The following is a 14,282-nucleotide window of genomic DNA, read 5'->3' as shown; positions in this document are numbered from 1 at the left end:
ACTTGCATATGCCAAGATAGATTTGCCTCTGTGCCTTAGTATAAACATATCATACCATGAAATATAATTACTAAATATTTTTTTCCTGTTCCTGGGAATAAATAACAACATGAAGTCTGGGCTTTGCTCAGCATCTTTGGAAGAGCACAGGCTTAAAGAGGCATAAGTGCATTGTCAAGTATTACTCCAAAACCAACAGTGTTTCATAAGCAATTTTAAAAATGTAAAAATGTAGTAGCAAATAAACTCAGTGTTGTATACACACACACACACACACTCAGTTATACTGCTTGAGACAAAAATCATACCTTCATATATATGAGCTTTATTGGGATATAATTCACACACCATATAATTCACTTACTTAAGGTGTACATTTCAGGCATTTTAGTGTATTCACAGAATTGCAAAACCATTACTACAATCAATTTGAGAACATTTTCATCACCCCCCGCAAAGACACCTATATCACCCAGCCATCACTCTTCATTTCCTCCCACCCAACTCACCCAGCTCCTGGTAACCACTAATCTACTTCTGTTTCTGCAAATTTGCCTGTTGACGTATCTTATAAATGGAGTGATACAAAATGTCTTTTGTGACTGGCTTCCTTTAGGTAGCATGATATTTTGGGGGTTCATCCGTGTTTTAGTATGGGTTGTACTTTATTCCTTTTTATGGCTGAATAATATGACTGTATGGATATACCATATTTTATTTGTCCATTTATCAGTTGATGGATGTTTAGATTGCTTCCATTTTTTGGCTATTATGAATAATGCTGCTATGAACATTCATGTACAAGTTTTTGCATGGATATTTTTGTCATTCTTCCTCTCAAGTTTATACCTAGGAATGTAATTGCTGGTCATATGGTGACTCTATGTTTAACTGTTTGTGGAGCTGCCAGCTTGTTCTACAAAGCAGCTGCACCATTTTACATTCCCACCAGCAGTGTATAAGAGTTTCCATTTCTCTACATAATCATCAACACTTGCTGTTATCTGCCTTTTTGATTATAGCCCAACTAGTGAGTATAAAGTGGTATCATCATGGTTTTGATTTGTATTCCCATTATGGCTATTGATGTTGAGCATCTTCTCATGTGCCCACTGGTCATTTTTTTTAAAGATTTTATTTATTCATGAAAGACAGAGAGAGGCAGAGACATAGGCAGAGGGAGAAGCAGGCTCCCCATGAGGATCATGCCCTGAGCCAAAGGCAGACAGATACTCAACCACTGAGTTACCCAGGTGCCCCGCCCATTGGTCATTTTTATATCTTCTTTGGAGAAATGTCTGTTCAAATCCTTTGCCCATTTTTAATTGGGTGTTCTTTTTATTGTTGCATTGTTAAATAAGGGAACGGACTTGGAACTTGGCAATCCTGCATGTGAACCCAAGCACAGGCACTGAGGGAAGGTGCTCAGTAGGGGAGAACCATTCTTACTGTTTATCATAGAGCTCTATAAGGGATGGAATGTTCTCTGTGAAGGAGAGGGGTATTCTCTGCAACTGCATTTTTCACATAACTGAAGTTTATCCCTTTGCTTGATGAAAGTTGAAAAATTTCTGAACTGCCTTATGTACTTTCTGTGTTTTGTTCAACAGAGAGCACTGAGCCTGATTTAACCCTTTCTTGAGAACTATGTGGAATATCCTGTATTGTATTGTATTTGTAAGCCCTGTCAGGGCACTCAGGGGCCACTAACGTGTGGAAGGTTGTTTGCTGAGGCTCTTGTGGCTCTTGTAGTGACTTCTTTCCTCTGTTTGGGGTTCATTTTTCAGTTAAACTATTTCTCACAATGTTCTTCCTTCACCAGCTAACTGTGTCTAATTTGACTGTAATTTTAGAAGGAATGGAAGTTTACCGTGGGAAACCAGATAAGGAAATTCGTTAAATATCACACAAAATTCAAAAATAATAGTTTCTAGTTCAACAGTCAGAGGGTAGCTTTTTGGTCTCCTGCACAATAAACTCCATGCCCTTTGTTACAGCTGTTTCATTAAAGGTTCAGATACATTCTCATTTACTCTTAAGGTCCTGTTTGAACTTCAGTTGGTTAAAGTTGCTGGAAGTTATATTATTAGGCAGGTGGAATATTGGTACTCATTCCATATTTAATAAGGGCTTTTGCTTCATTGTCAGTATTCTTTCAGGTATATATGTAAAATTTCAAAATTCAAAAGTCCCCAGAATCAAATTCTAACATTTAATGAAAATATCAACCAAACAGACCCCAAACCTTTCATTAAATGGGAGTTTTTTTTTTTTTAATCAGACTCTTATATTTATCTTTTAATTATCTAGAGGTAAAACATCTGTATTTGGGATTTCCATGGGGAAATGTCATCAGAGTACCCCATTTGGGCACTTGGGTCAACTGACAACCCTCCTTCTTGAAAATTAACACCTATTCCAGACAGAGCCATTCTTTTTTGCATGTAACCTCCACCCTAATGGGAAAGATTGAAAAATATCACCCTCGTTCCAAGGGAGGGTTGGGGTGATGACTGACACGTAAGGGTTAATTGCACGGGCTGGGGCCCACTCACTAGAACTGCTGTGTGGAGGCCCAGTGCTCTGGGGGAAGGCTGTCCTGCAGGTGCCTGGCTGTGTCAGATATTACGCTGTACTGTTTATCTGTTCAAAATATTTTTTGAGGATTATAGGATTATGTTTTTGGTCATGAGAAACCAGCTTGAAAATTTTCTGACAGTTTTAGTAGATGTGGGGCTTAATAAACAAGCCAATGGAATGCAGGAGAACTCCGCCTGGGATCTTGCTAAAACTGCGAACCAGGTGTCACATCCCTCGAGGGAAACCGTGACCTATAGGGTTAACTGCTGGCACCAGCTTGCCTGGAGTGAGTTCAGCTGCAGGCTGGAGGTGGCTGAAGTGGCTTGCAGCTGAAATCGTGACCTACCCAAGAGCCAGCTGGGGTGGGGCTGGTTTGAGGGAGCGGTATCTGCTGGGAGGGTCCTCTCCCTCAGAAGGTCGTTTGCAATCCGTTTTTATCAGAAATCCATGCCCCACCATCGCAGGCACGCCTTGTTCTAGATCCTGATTCTATCCTACACAATCCCATTGCACTTAATTCTTTCATGCTCAGCCATGTCAGGAAACTTTAAAGTGATAGCCTAGGTCTCAATTCTGGGTGTTTGTTTGTCAGGGGGCGGGGGAGGGGTTGGTCTTTTTTTTCCTTTTGGTGGCACATGTCATGCCTATTTTGGATATCTCATTAGTACTTGCTAGTGGACATCTGGGGCTCCCAGATTCCCTCTGCATTTCCCAGTGTCTGTGATTGCGATGCAAAACCATATGCTTTATCTGCCAATTCTCTGCTCCTGGTGTTACCACTGCACTTGTGACTGCTGTCATTTGTACCCTGGCCTCTGCACATCTGTGCCATGAGCTATCTTTTGGGTTCAGGCTTCCTTGTGTTCCTATCTTTTGTCTGATACAGTCTCTCGGTACTGCTCTGCTCCCCCAAAAGGTGGGGGGAATCTCATGATTCTCCTGAGACCCCCCTCCCCCTCTTCCCCGGTGGTATAACCATGGAGTGGGACCCTCACTGTTGAACACTGTTCTCTGCTCTCTGTGACTGCCCTAACCCCTGTGGGTAGTGGAGCCTCCTGGCCTGCCTTGCTCTTACACCAGTCACCCCAGCTTTGCAAAATGCTGACTTCCATGAAGCTCTGTTTCCCACCATACTTCGGCTCTGTTTGTTGGACTCCGCTTTTCATCTTCTCTGTGGCTTTCGCCAGGAAGGAATAGCAGCTTCTGGGCAGCATGCCATGAGAAAGGCTATTCCCTCAGGAGCAGCACTTTTTCTGCTTCTCATTTTCAAATGTTCCTGCTTTAAATCTTCCTTCCCTTCCCCACCATGGCACGCAGGTTCCTTTTCAATCTATACAATCTCTGACAGAAACTAGCAGTTTCTTACCATCTGTAACAGAAACTAGTAGTACTTGTATACCACAGAAGGAAAAAATTCGAAGAGAGATCAAGATAATCACAACTGCCACGTTGGAAAAACAGAAACAGAACAAAAACTCATGAAGAGCAAAGAGGAATTTCCAAGAGCTTCTGATAACCCTGACCTAGGAGGAATTATACTGAAATGTACTCACGGAAAATCTCACCCAGAAAGTAATGTGTCACTGTGAAATCAAATGCAACGCTCCTAACACGAGACAACCAAGTACTGAATTAAACTAACTTTTGATTTCCCCACTAATGTGAACGTTCTGTTGTTTGTTTACTGGAAAGCTTCGAGTGGGGCAGATCTGACTTTTTTCCTTCTCCTCGGTGAGTTTTTAGTCCAAATAAATGTTAAAATGAGTGAATGCGCAGCGGCAGCTTAAAATCGGTAAATGTTAAATACAGCGGAGCCTCATGTTACAAAACGTGTATTCCTGAAAAGCTTTGTACTAGATACAATTTTGGAAAACCCAGTCACATCTTAAGGGCACGGAGGGATCAGGCTGTTTAAAGGAACTCTGTGTGCAGTGAACTATTTTTTGTTATGTTTTGTTTTTTGGTAACATGAATAATCTCTTCATAACCCTATTTTGTGAGTTTTGGTTTCTTAAGGCATGGGGCCCCTACATTTTTCTTTTACCTCAATACTTTCACAGGAGAACACTGAAGCAATGGAGACTCCAGTTTTAATTATTTATTGATTGATCCGAAAGCAAACCTACGTGAGAATGCTTTAACAAACCCACACCAGGGCCTGAAGGAACAGGCATTTAATTGATTCCGTCAACAGCAGAGCTTGACATGTAGCTTTCTCTTAGGGTTGATGCTAGTCAACTTTCTTAAGAGCCTCAAGTCGCTTTTGACTACTCCCCCAAATCTTTGCCTTTAGTATTTGACCTAGGTTTTTGCTGCAGAAAAATCCTTTACTGAATGCTTTTAAATAGTCACACAACAAACAGTCTTTTTCATGAGTGAGACGAATCTAGACAGGAATGCAGCATGGCTTTTGAAGCACACATGGCATGTGCTAAGATTTCAGCACTTCTCTGGATGGAGAAGTGTCATGGCAGGGTCTCTGAGAAATGGGGGCTAGGATAATTTAATTTTTTACCCATTAATTTAGCCAACAAATATTTGTTAAACATCTACTGAGAGCCAGGTATTATAGTTTTTAAACATTTCCTGCCTTCTGTAGGGAGAATACCAGCATAGAGGTAATAGAACTGTAAGCTGGGAGAAGAAAAAAGAAAAAAGGAGCCAGGTCAGTGTTCTCCCCAACCCTGCACAAGCATGCCATGTTAGGTCAGTGCTGACTTATCACCACCACAGCTTATAGAATGTTCAAGTTGTAAAGAAGTCTTGAAATCCCCAGCCAAATGCTTCTTTTGTTCAGAGAAGCAAACTGAAGTGCAGTGCAGAGAGGTGACTTGGTCAGTGTTACATGGTGAGGAAGTAATAGAGCCAGAGCAAAACTCATAATAGTAGTATCCACCTCGGGGCACCTGACTTAGCGGATATCTTTAGAATCACAGGAACATCAAAAAATAAAGCAGAGGGGCACCTGGGTGGCTCAGTGATTGAGTGTCTGCCTTTGGCTCAGATTGTAATCCTGGGGTCCTGGGATTGAGTCCAGCATCAGGCTCCCTGCTTGGAGCCTGCTTCTCCCTCTGCCCATGTCTCTGCCTCTCTCTCTCTCTGTGTCTCTTATGAATAAATAAAATCTTTAAAAACTAGTATCCACTTCATAGGGCTATTAAGAGGATTAAATCAAGTTAATATTTATAAAGTGTTTAGACTAGTGCTTGGTACTAAGTAAGCATGAAACTAATATCTGTTAAATAATGACTGCAACAATAATAATAGAACCATGCTGCATCTCAAGCAGATCTAATCTTCCCTACTTTATTCTTTCCTGAGGCTTTCTGAGACTTGGAGGCTCAGGGAAGGCGCTCATCTCATTTTGGTGGAGTCAGACTTGTCCATTGGAAGGGGATCAGATTAATGGGGTCAGAATGTGACTCTGGGAGCTTGGAAGGCCACAGGTAAGAGAACCACAGCCACATATCCTGCATTACTCAGGTCATTCTTGACTTTACCTTCTATTGTGTTGTAAGCACATTTGCCCTTTTCAAACCACACATAATATTTTTTTAATAAACTCTCTTCAAGTGTTGCTCAATGAGATGGATGCTTCATATTTATTATTTTATTTGACCTCAGGGCAGCATTTGACTGTTTTGATTATCCCCTCCTGCTTACAGAATGGTTTCTGTGACTCCACATTCTTTTGCCTTCCATCTCTCTGGCCAGCCTGCCTTTCTCCCGTTCTCTCCTCTCCTCCCCTCCCTTCTCTGCCCCTCTCTGCCCTCTTCTCTCTCAGTTTCATTCCCCTTTCTCCCTCCCATGGAAAATTAAAAATGTATATGAAAACAGAATCGTATTGTTTCTCTCTGTGAGGTATACCATGAACTCAGTATACAGTTAGGTTTATTTGCTTTGTTTAGCTCTCAGTTGTTTTTTTTTTTTATAGTCATACACACACACAGAGAGAGGCAGAGACACAGGCAGAGGGAGAAGCAGGCTCCATGCACCGGGAGCCCGACATGGGATTCGATCCCGGGTCTCCAGGATCGCGCCCTGGGCCAAAGGCAGGCGCCAAACCGCTGCGCCACCCAGGGATCCCAGCTCTCAGTTTTTATAGGTGGTTGTTAAAAATCACTTTTATAATTATATAAAATATTTCTGTAGTGGGACACCTGGGTGGCTCAGCAGTTGAGTGTCTGCCTTGTCTGCCTTTGGCTCAGGTCATGATCCCAGTGTCCAGGATCGAGTCCCATATTAGGCTCCATGTGGGAAGCCTGCTTCTCCCTCTGGCTGTGTCTCTGCCTCTCTCTCTGTGTCTCTCATGAATGAATAAATTCTTTAAAAAAAGGTCTGTAGTTCTGAAAGAAGATCTACAAAACAAGACATATTCAGAGAAGTATAGCTTCAATCTTGGTCCCTCCCACGGTGTTTCCTCTTTCCCTCTATATGTAGCCATTTAAGTATTTATTTTTAGTTCATTCTTCCACTTAACAAATACAATATGTATTATTCAGATTTTACCCTCATCTTTACACCTTTATTTACATCTGTTTCCCTGCCTTCCTCTATACATATGTACTGGTGTCAAGTCATGTTGAATGAACTGTTTGAAGTTGTGGTCTGTGTGTGTGTGTGTGTAAACCTCTCCTGCCTAATTTCTTGCCTTTAACCCCATCTTTACACCTGTGTTTCCATCTGCCTCCCAGTTCCCCCACCCCGAATACTGTACTTCAACCAGAACTATCTAAAAGGTCCCAATATACTATGGTTCCTGTTGCCTCGAGCTTTCTTAAGTGCTGTCATTTCACACAAAATCCTGCTTAGAAAGAGTTGAAGGTAGAACGAGAGGAAAGGGTGTAGGGAATCAGACACTGGCACACACTGCCAGTGTGATGCATATGGTACAACCTCTGTAATGGGTGAGCCTACACATTTCAGCTGATTCTCGGACCGTATTTATCAATTACACTACACATGTACACAATTTACATGTGTATGTATCTCTGTGTTTATCTGTATCAGCATTATTTGAATAGCAAGAGTCCAAGTCTTCTGCTACTTGTAAACTATTTAAATAAACTATGGAATATCCCCAAGATAGAATAGGATACAGCTGGGGAAAAAAATGAGGTTGATCTTCATGCAGTGATATTGGAAGATCTCTAGGATATGTTGCTAAGTATATAAAACCATGTATGGAACAGTGCATGCTACCTCTGGCATAAGAAAGGATGGGGAGGATAAGAGTCTGCATTCATAAATGCTTTCTTTTTATAAAGAGACACTGAAAGATAAGAAAGAAAATAATACATATAGCTGCCTATGGGGAGGAAAAGGGTGGATGGGGCAGGGAGAGTTAATAAAACAAACTTATGAAAGAAGCAGAAGAATTAGAATTGAAAGGAGAGGGATTGGAGTGAGTATTATTGGCAGCTCTTTTGAGGAATTTTGCTGCAAAGCAAATGTAAAATTGTATTTACAAAAGGAAGCTTAAAATTGTCATGATTTTCATCAAGTTCAGTATTTAACTTCTTCCATGATGCTTGGTATTTTATTTTTCTTAATGTATTTCCTAATTATATAATGTCAAGAAAATGTAGTGTTTTTTTTTTTTTTTAGACAACTCCCTCCTAGAGGCCCCTGAAGCCCTCCACTTTACCCCAGGGCACTGCAAATAGCAATTCCTGTGTGTGCCCTGCTATGAAAAAGGTGGGAGGCACTGCCTTCCAGAATGGTGCTTGAAGGAGATTCCCCATGTGTGGGTAACAGAACCCTTTGTGGGGTCTTTGGAAGGTCAGATCAGCACAGGATGTCATTTGAGTATGGATCCCTGGACCTCTTAAAAGAACTGCAGAGAAGACTGTAGAAGGTGACATTAGTCCCACAGGTATTCTGACCCTCAAGGCAAATAGTAGAGATGAGAGCAGCACCACTTTTAGAAAAAGGTGCCCCAGGAAGATAGAGATCTCACCATTGTGACTTGGGGATTGTGGGCAGACTCAAAGGTCAGGAGATTTTATAAAAAGATCTTAGGTAAATAGGTACAGCTCAACACTTTTTCATGAGAATATACTGTTTCAGCCTAATTGACAATTTTCCATAATCCAGGTTAGGAAAGTCCCAGCCTAGTGGGATTTGGTCTTATTCTCTGTGAATGAGGGATTCGGATTGGGGGGGGAGGGGATTGAAAACAGATCTCTGGTGGAGATCTAGGAGCAATGAAGCAAACATCCTAATTTTTGTTTTAATATTAAAACAAATTGTTACAGTCTGATCAATGAAATGAATTCATACCACCAAAAAATATTATAGGGCTCAGTCCTCTTGTTTCTAAGATGAGTCAATGGTACAATATGTTATAAGAAATTGAATTTCTTTTTTTTGCAGTTTTATACCTTTATTTGACAATCAGTGATTAGTTCTCACCTATAATAACTGTAGATTTTTGAAAGTGGTGACAAGTACATGGGTAACTAACATATAGAGATTGTTTGGTGAATCTTTATCTTCATTATATTTTCTGGACAGTCACACAAAGATATGGTACAGAACATTCCGGGGGTCCCTGAGTGACTCAATGGTTTAGCGCCTGCCTTCGGCCCAGGACATGATCCTGGGGTCTCAGGATCGAGTCCCACATCAGGCTCCCTGCATGGAGCCTGCTTCTCCCTCTATGTCTCTGCCTCTCTCTCTCCATCTGTCTCTCATGAATAAATAAATAAAATCTTTTTAAAAAAATGAACATTCCTTATTCCTTTAGCCCAAACAACTTTGTTGAGCCTGGTGTCAGTGTGTACATCTGGAGTTCCCATCTACTACATGGCAAATTTCTGGATCTCTTTGAGTGCCCCAGGGGCATGCTTCTTGAAACCCACTCCATGGATGCACTTGTGAATGACGGTGGTATATTCCCTGGTCACTACCTTCATTGATGGCAGAACGGCCCTCCTTCTTGCCACCCTTCTTTGCGGGAACCATTCTGCTAGGCTCTGGTTGGAAAGGAGAAGGTGAATTTCTTGTTCAGAAGTACATTTATAAATAGAGTTAGGCAATAGTTTTTACACCTGCTTCAACCTCTGGCATTGTGAGGGACGAGTTTTTTATTTGTTTTGTTCACTGCTGTATTCCATTCATTAGACCAGCTCTAGGCATAAAATAGATATTCAATAAATGTTTGTTGAAGGAAGGAATAAAGATTTTTATGCTTGAAAGGTTTCTTGTGATGTTGATCAAGACTTTTTAGATTATCTCTTCAAATTCTGATAGTCACCATTGATGAAAATCTTTATTCAAAATGGAAAATCATTTCTTATAATTCAAAATATACAATAGTTGAAACTATATAAGGAATTCAGCAGTGTTTTTATTTCACTGACAAATGTAATACTGAATTTTGGTAATAAGTGTGTTTTGGTATACAATGGAATATTTTCACACAACAATATTCAAAGTAATGCAGAATGTATTTGCTTTTTTAGAACAATCAACATGCAGCTACCTTGGGCATCACTAATAGGTCATATTGTCATAAAATAGAAACATCCAATGTATAGGAGGAAAGGGATTGGGACTGATGCTTTGAGGTGTGCCAGCTAGAAGTCTCTGCCTTGTTGCTGGTCCGCTCCCAACAACTGCTACCCTGAGTATAGGAATTGGGGGGTTGGGGAGTGGCAGTCCATGTCATTGCATATTATGTTCCATTCCTTTTTTTTTTTTTTGAAAGAGAACCTTTTATTACTTTTATGTACAGAAAATTCAACAGTGTCCACTCAGCCCAGCTTGGTGGCCAGTTCTTTAGCCTTTGCTTTTTCCAGCTTGGCGATGCGAGCCACTGACTTCGGACCCAGGACGTTGCTTTATTCATGAGAGACACAGAGAGAGAGAGAGAGGCAGAGACACAGGCAGAGGGAGAAGCAGGCTCCATGCAGGGAACCCGATGTGGGACTCAATCCCGGGTCTCCAGGATCAGGCCCTGGGCTGAAGGCGGCACTAAACCGCTGAGCCACCCAGGCTGCCCTATGTTCCATTCCTGTGCTCTAGTTGGGATACAGAACTGTAAAAGATGCTGCTTGGACTATGATGAAGATTAGACCTAAATATGACCTTGTTCCAGGTGTAATATCCCATATATAGATTATCTTTGCAAAACAGTGTGTCTGCTAGAACTCCATGATTTTAGAACATTCTAAAGCAGTGCTATCCAAGAGAAATATAACATGAGGTACATATATAGTTTAAATGTCCTACTAGTCACATCACCAAAGTACAAAGAAACAGGTGAAACTAATTTTAAGATTATATTTTATTTAAAGCAATGTACTTGAAATTTATGAACATGTATTCAGTATAAAATTATTACTAAGAATTTGACAATCTTTTTTTCATATTAAGTACTTGAAGTCTGGTGTATATTTTACATTTGCAGCACTTCTCAATTCTGAGGCTAAAATTTCAGTGGTTAAAGAAAAATGTAGTCCTATCAAAATAATGAAAGTGTAACAGAAAAATATTTCACATTGCTTCAGTTTTTTTTTTTTTTTGCTTCAGTTTTTTAAAACAGATTTATTTACTTAAGGTGGGGCAGGGGGAATGTGTGAGCAGGGGGAGGGGCAGAAGGGGAAGGAAAATATTGAAGCAGACTCCCTGCAGAGCTCCGAGCCTGACTGTGACTCGGGGCCTCATCCCAGGACCTTGAGATCATGACCTGAGTGGAAATCAAGAGTCGGACACTTAACTGAGACACCCAGTAGTTCAGTAGCCACATCTCACATGTTCAGTAGCCACATGTGGCCACTACCATAGTGGACAGCACAGATCTACAACATTTCCATGATGTTGGTCAGTGTAGCTCTAGTGGTATCATCTCACAACTGAAAATCAGGTAGAAACGTCATCCAAAAGACAGATATATTATGAATTATCTTTTAGCTATTGACATAATAACTTAAAAAGCAAATTTAAAAAGTTGTCAAAAACATATTTCTTAGAGAAAAGTTTCCAGACCTTTAAAATGCTGACTTTTATCTTTTATCTTTTACAATTCACTTTTGGAAAATCTCCAAAAGTATAAGAGAACTAAAAGATCCAAACTGTAGTAGTTGAGTTGTACCACAAGAGGACCTGCAAAGACAAGTTGAGCTCAAATTTCAGCCACGCTGATATTATTAAACTGAAGTGTAATTAGGAAAACATCTCACTGTCAGTATTAATATTTCTCATATCTGCCTTCATTAAAATCTAAAAAGGTAATCCGTTTTAATCTAATTTTAAAATCACACATGGTATGGGGGGCTATAAATGGTGAGCTGAGGCTACTAAAAGTTCCATTTTGTCAGGAATCAAGAGACAGTATTTTACGGTTAAGAACATGGGGTCTGAAGTCAAAGAGGCCAGAGTCAAATCGTAGTGTGACCCTACACCAGTTTTATGACCTCAGGCAAGTCTCTTCAACCTAAAATAGAATTAATTATGCTACCTATATCCTAGATTTTTTTGAGGATTAAATGCAATATCATGTATAAAATGCTTATCACAATGCACATGGTAAGTACTCAAAAATATTAGTTGCTATTATGGTTACTAGTTGTTATTAGTTCCTAATCCTCTCAGGATTTAGAACTTTTTTTTTTGGTAGAGAAGGAACATTGCTTAGTCCTACCATAGTTTATACTGTAGCTCTGCATAAGTAGTGACAGGAAGGCTTACATACAATAAGGTATCAAGACAGGAAGTGACTATATTACATGTGTAAGGGTTCCAGCCCTGCCTGGCTCCAGCCCAAATTTGCTTTTCCCAGACTTAGATAGGAATCAAGTTTCTTGACCCCTTCCAAGTACCTATTTTCTGTCCTAGGATCAGTTTCCCTGGCTGCTAACTATATAGTTCATGCTCTTACTTCCATCAGAGCTGCACCTTTTTGAAGTTTGATGTTTAGTACCATTTTCCCTCCTGTGACCTTGGCCTTACTCCTTGGCTTTTCCTTCTTAGCCTGCTTCAGATAAACATCTTTCCTAGTTTGATCTGGCATCTTCCGGTTGAATCTTACCTTGTTTCCTAGTTTGATCTGGCAACTTCCTGTTGAATCTTACCTCAATCAGCAGTGCTCCCGGTCCTCCTTTATAAGCAAGAATTTGCTGTGACAGAACAAAAGAGCTTGGATTACAGAATGCCTATTAAATCACTTTACCTCATTTACAAAGATTTTTGTTGAATCAAATAAAAGTATGGGCCTTCTGAATTGGTCATGTGTGCATTTTGGATTTGCAATATTCTGTTAAAATGTGTAAAATACCTCCACCCCACAACCCAAGCAGGTACTCTTTCCCTCTATTCTTTGCTAGATTTGCCCCCATTGCACTTATAACTGGATATTTTAGTTGTATTTATTGTCTGTCTCCCTCAACTAGAAGGTAAGCTTCACGAGAGCTAAGAATTTTGGCTCTCTTGGTCACTGTTATATCTTTAGTAACTAAAACAGCAACTGGTATAATGTAGGAGCTCCCTAAATATTTGTTATATGACTAACAATGCTGACAAACAAGAGAGTGTACCACCAGTGGACCAGAAATGATGAGGGATTCCTAGAAGATAGAAAGCAGACAGGATCAGATAGACAAGAAGAAAGGAAACTACATCGCAAAACATGTATGGGAGAAAACTGCTGAAGTAAGAAGAAACCCAACGCAGCTCTAAATGCAGCCAGTAAATTCTGGGAGGCAGAAGGGACCCTGGTAAAATTCACTAAAAACTACATTAGAATCATAGGACTAATTGCAGTTCTTCCTCAATCCCTTTTCACAACACCCTCCCACTCCTACGGAGCTGAAGACTGCCACACATTTAACCACAGGGGGGAAACAATAAGGAAACTGCACTTTACAGAACGGAATGAGCCACCTAGGAACTGCTGTTAGTATGGATACAGGAGTCAGAGAAAAGTAGAACACAACGTAGCTTTGGCCTTCATGGCAGATCCGGTAGGGTGGGATAGGAAGGTAAGATAGTTCTACTCAAAAGAGGCATTCTTTAATATGTTGGCAATTGTGGCAACAATGGTCTACTTTAGGTTGACACACCTTGAAGCCAAGGTGTCCAAAGCCATGCTTCATGCCCTATCCAATTATGCAGAGCTGAGCTCACAGAACTTACCTCCCACTCACCCGAGCAGCCTGTTGGGGGAAACGTATTTACACCACTGCAGAGAAAAATCATGCTAACTACATGTATTTGGAGCCTAGTCCTTCATTTATAAACATGAACCAACAGTCAACACTGGAAAGAGAAAGGCTGATCCCAGAAGGAATAGCAGGAATGGAGGCAACACACAAGGGATGAAACATTAACAACAATATAACTTCTTCAGAGACATTTGAAAAGATACTGCACCCGATAAACAAAATAGGCTTCACTGCAAAAGGAAAGGTCACAGAACAAGGAGTTCTTGGAAATTATATTTTTACCAAAATAAGGAAGATGTGATAAAAGGGCTAAATAACAGAATTTACATGACTGAAGACCAAATTAGTGCTCTGGACAATAAAATCAAAGTTAAAAAAATGAAACAAGTGAAAAAACCTGATAAACCAAAAAAAAAAATTTAGAGAAAAGTTAAGCAAGATGGTCAATTACTCTAGGAATTTCACTCTCCATTTAATAAGAGGTAACATAGTGAGGTGGAAGAAGTAATAACAGAGGATAACTGTTGGCAAGGATGT

General features: G+C 40.3%; 1 pseudogene; it reads right to left on the bottom strand.

The window, feature by feature from the left end:
- Positions 1-1,567: 1,567 nt before the first annotated feature.
- Positions 1,568-9,546, bottom strand: LOC118353733 (60S ribosomal protein L31-like; annotated as a pseudogene).
- Between the last annotated feature and the right edge of the window lie 4,736 nt (positions 9,547-14,282).

Source organism: Canis lupus, chromosome X, assembly GCF_003254725.2.
Source record: "Canis lupus dingo isolate Sandy chromosome X, ASM325472v2, whole genome shotgun sequence".
Classification (NCBI taxonomy): domain Eukaryota; kingdom Metazoa; phylum Chordata; class Mammalia; order Carnivora; family Canidae; genus Canis; species Canis lupus.
The sequence above is the reverse complement of the archived record's forward strand: the minus strand, read 5'-3'. Positions and strand labels throughout refer to the sequence as shown.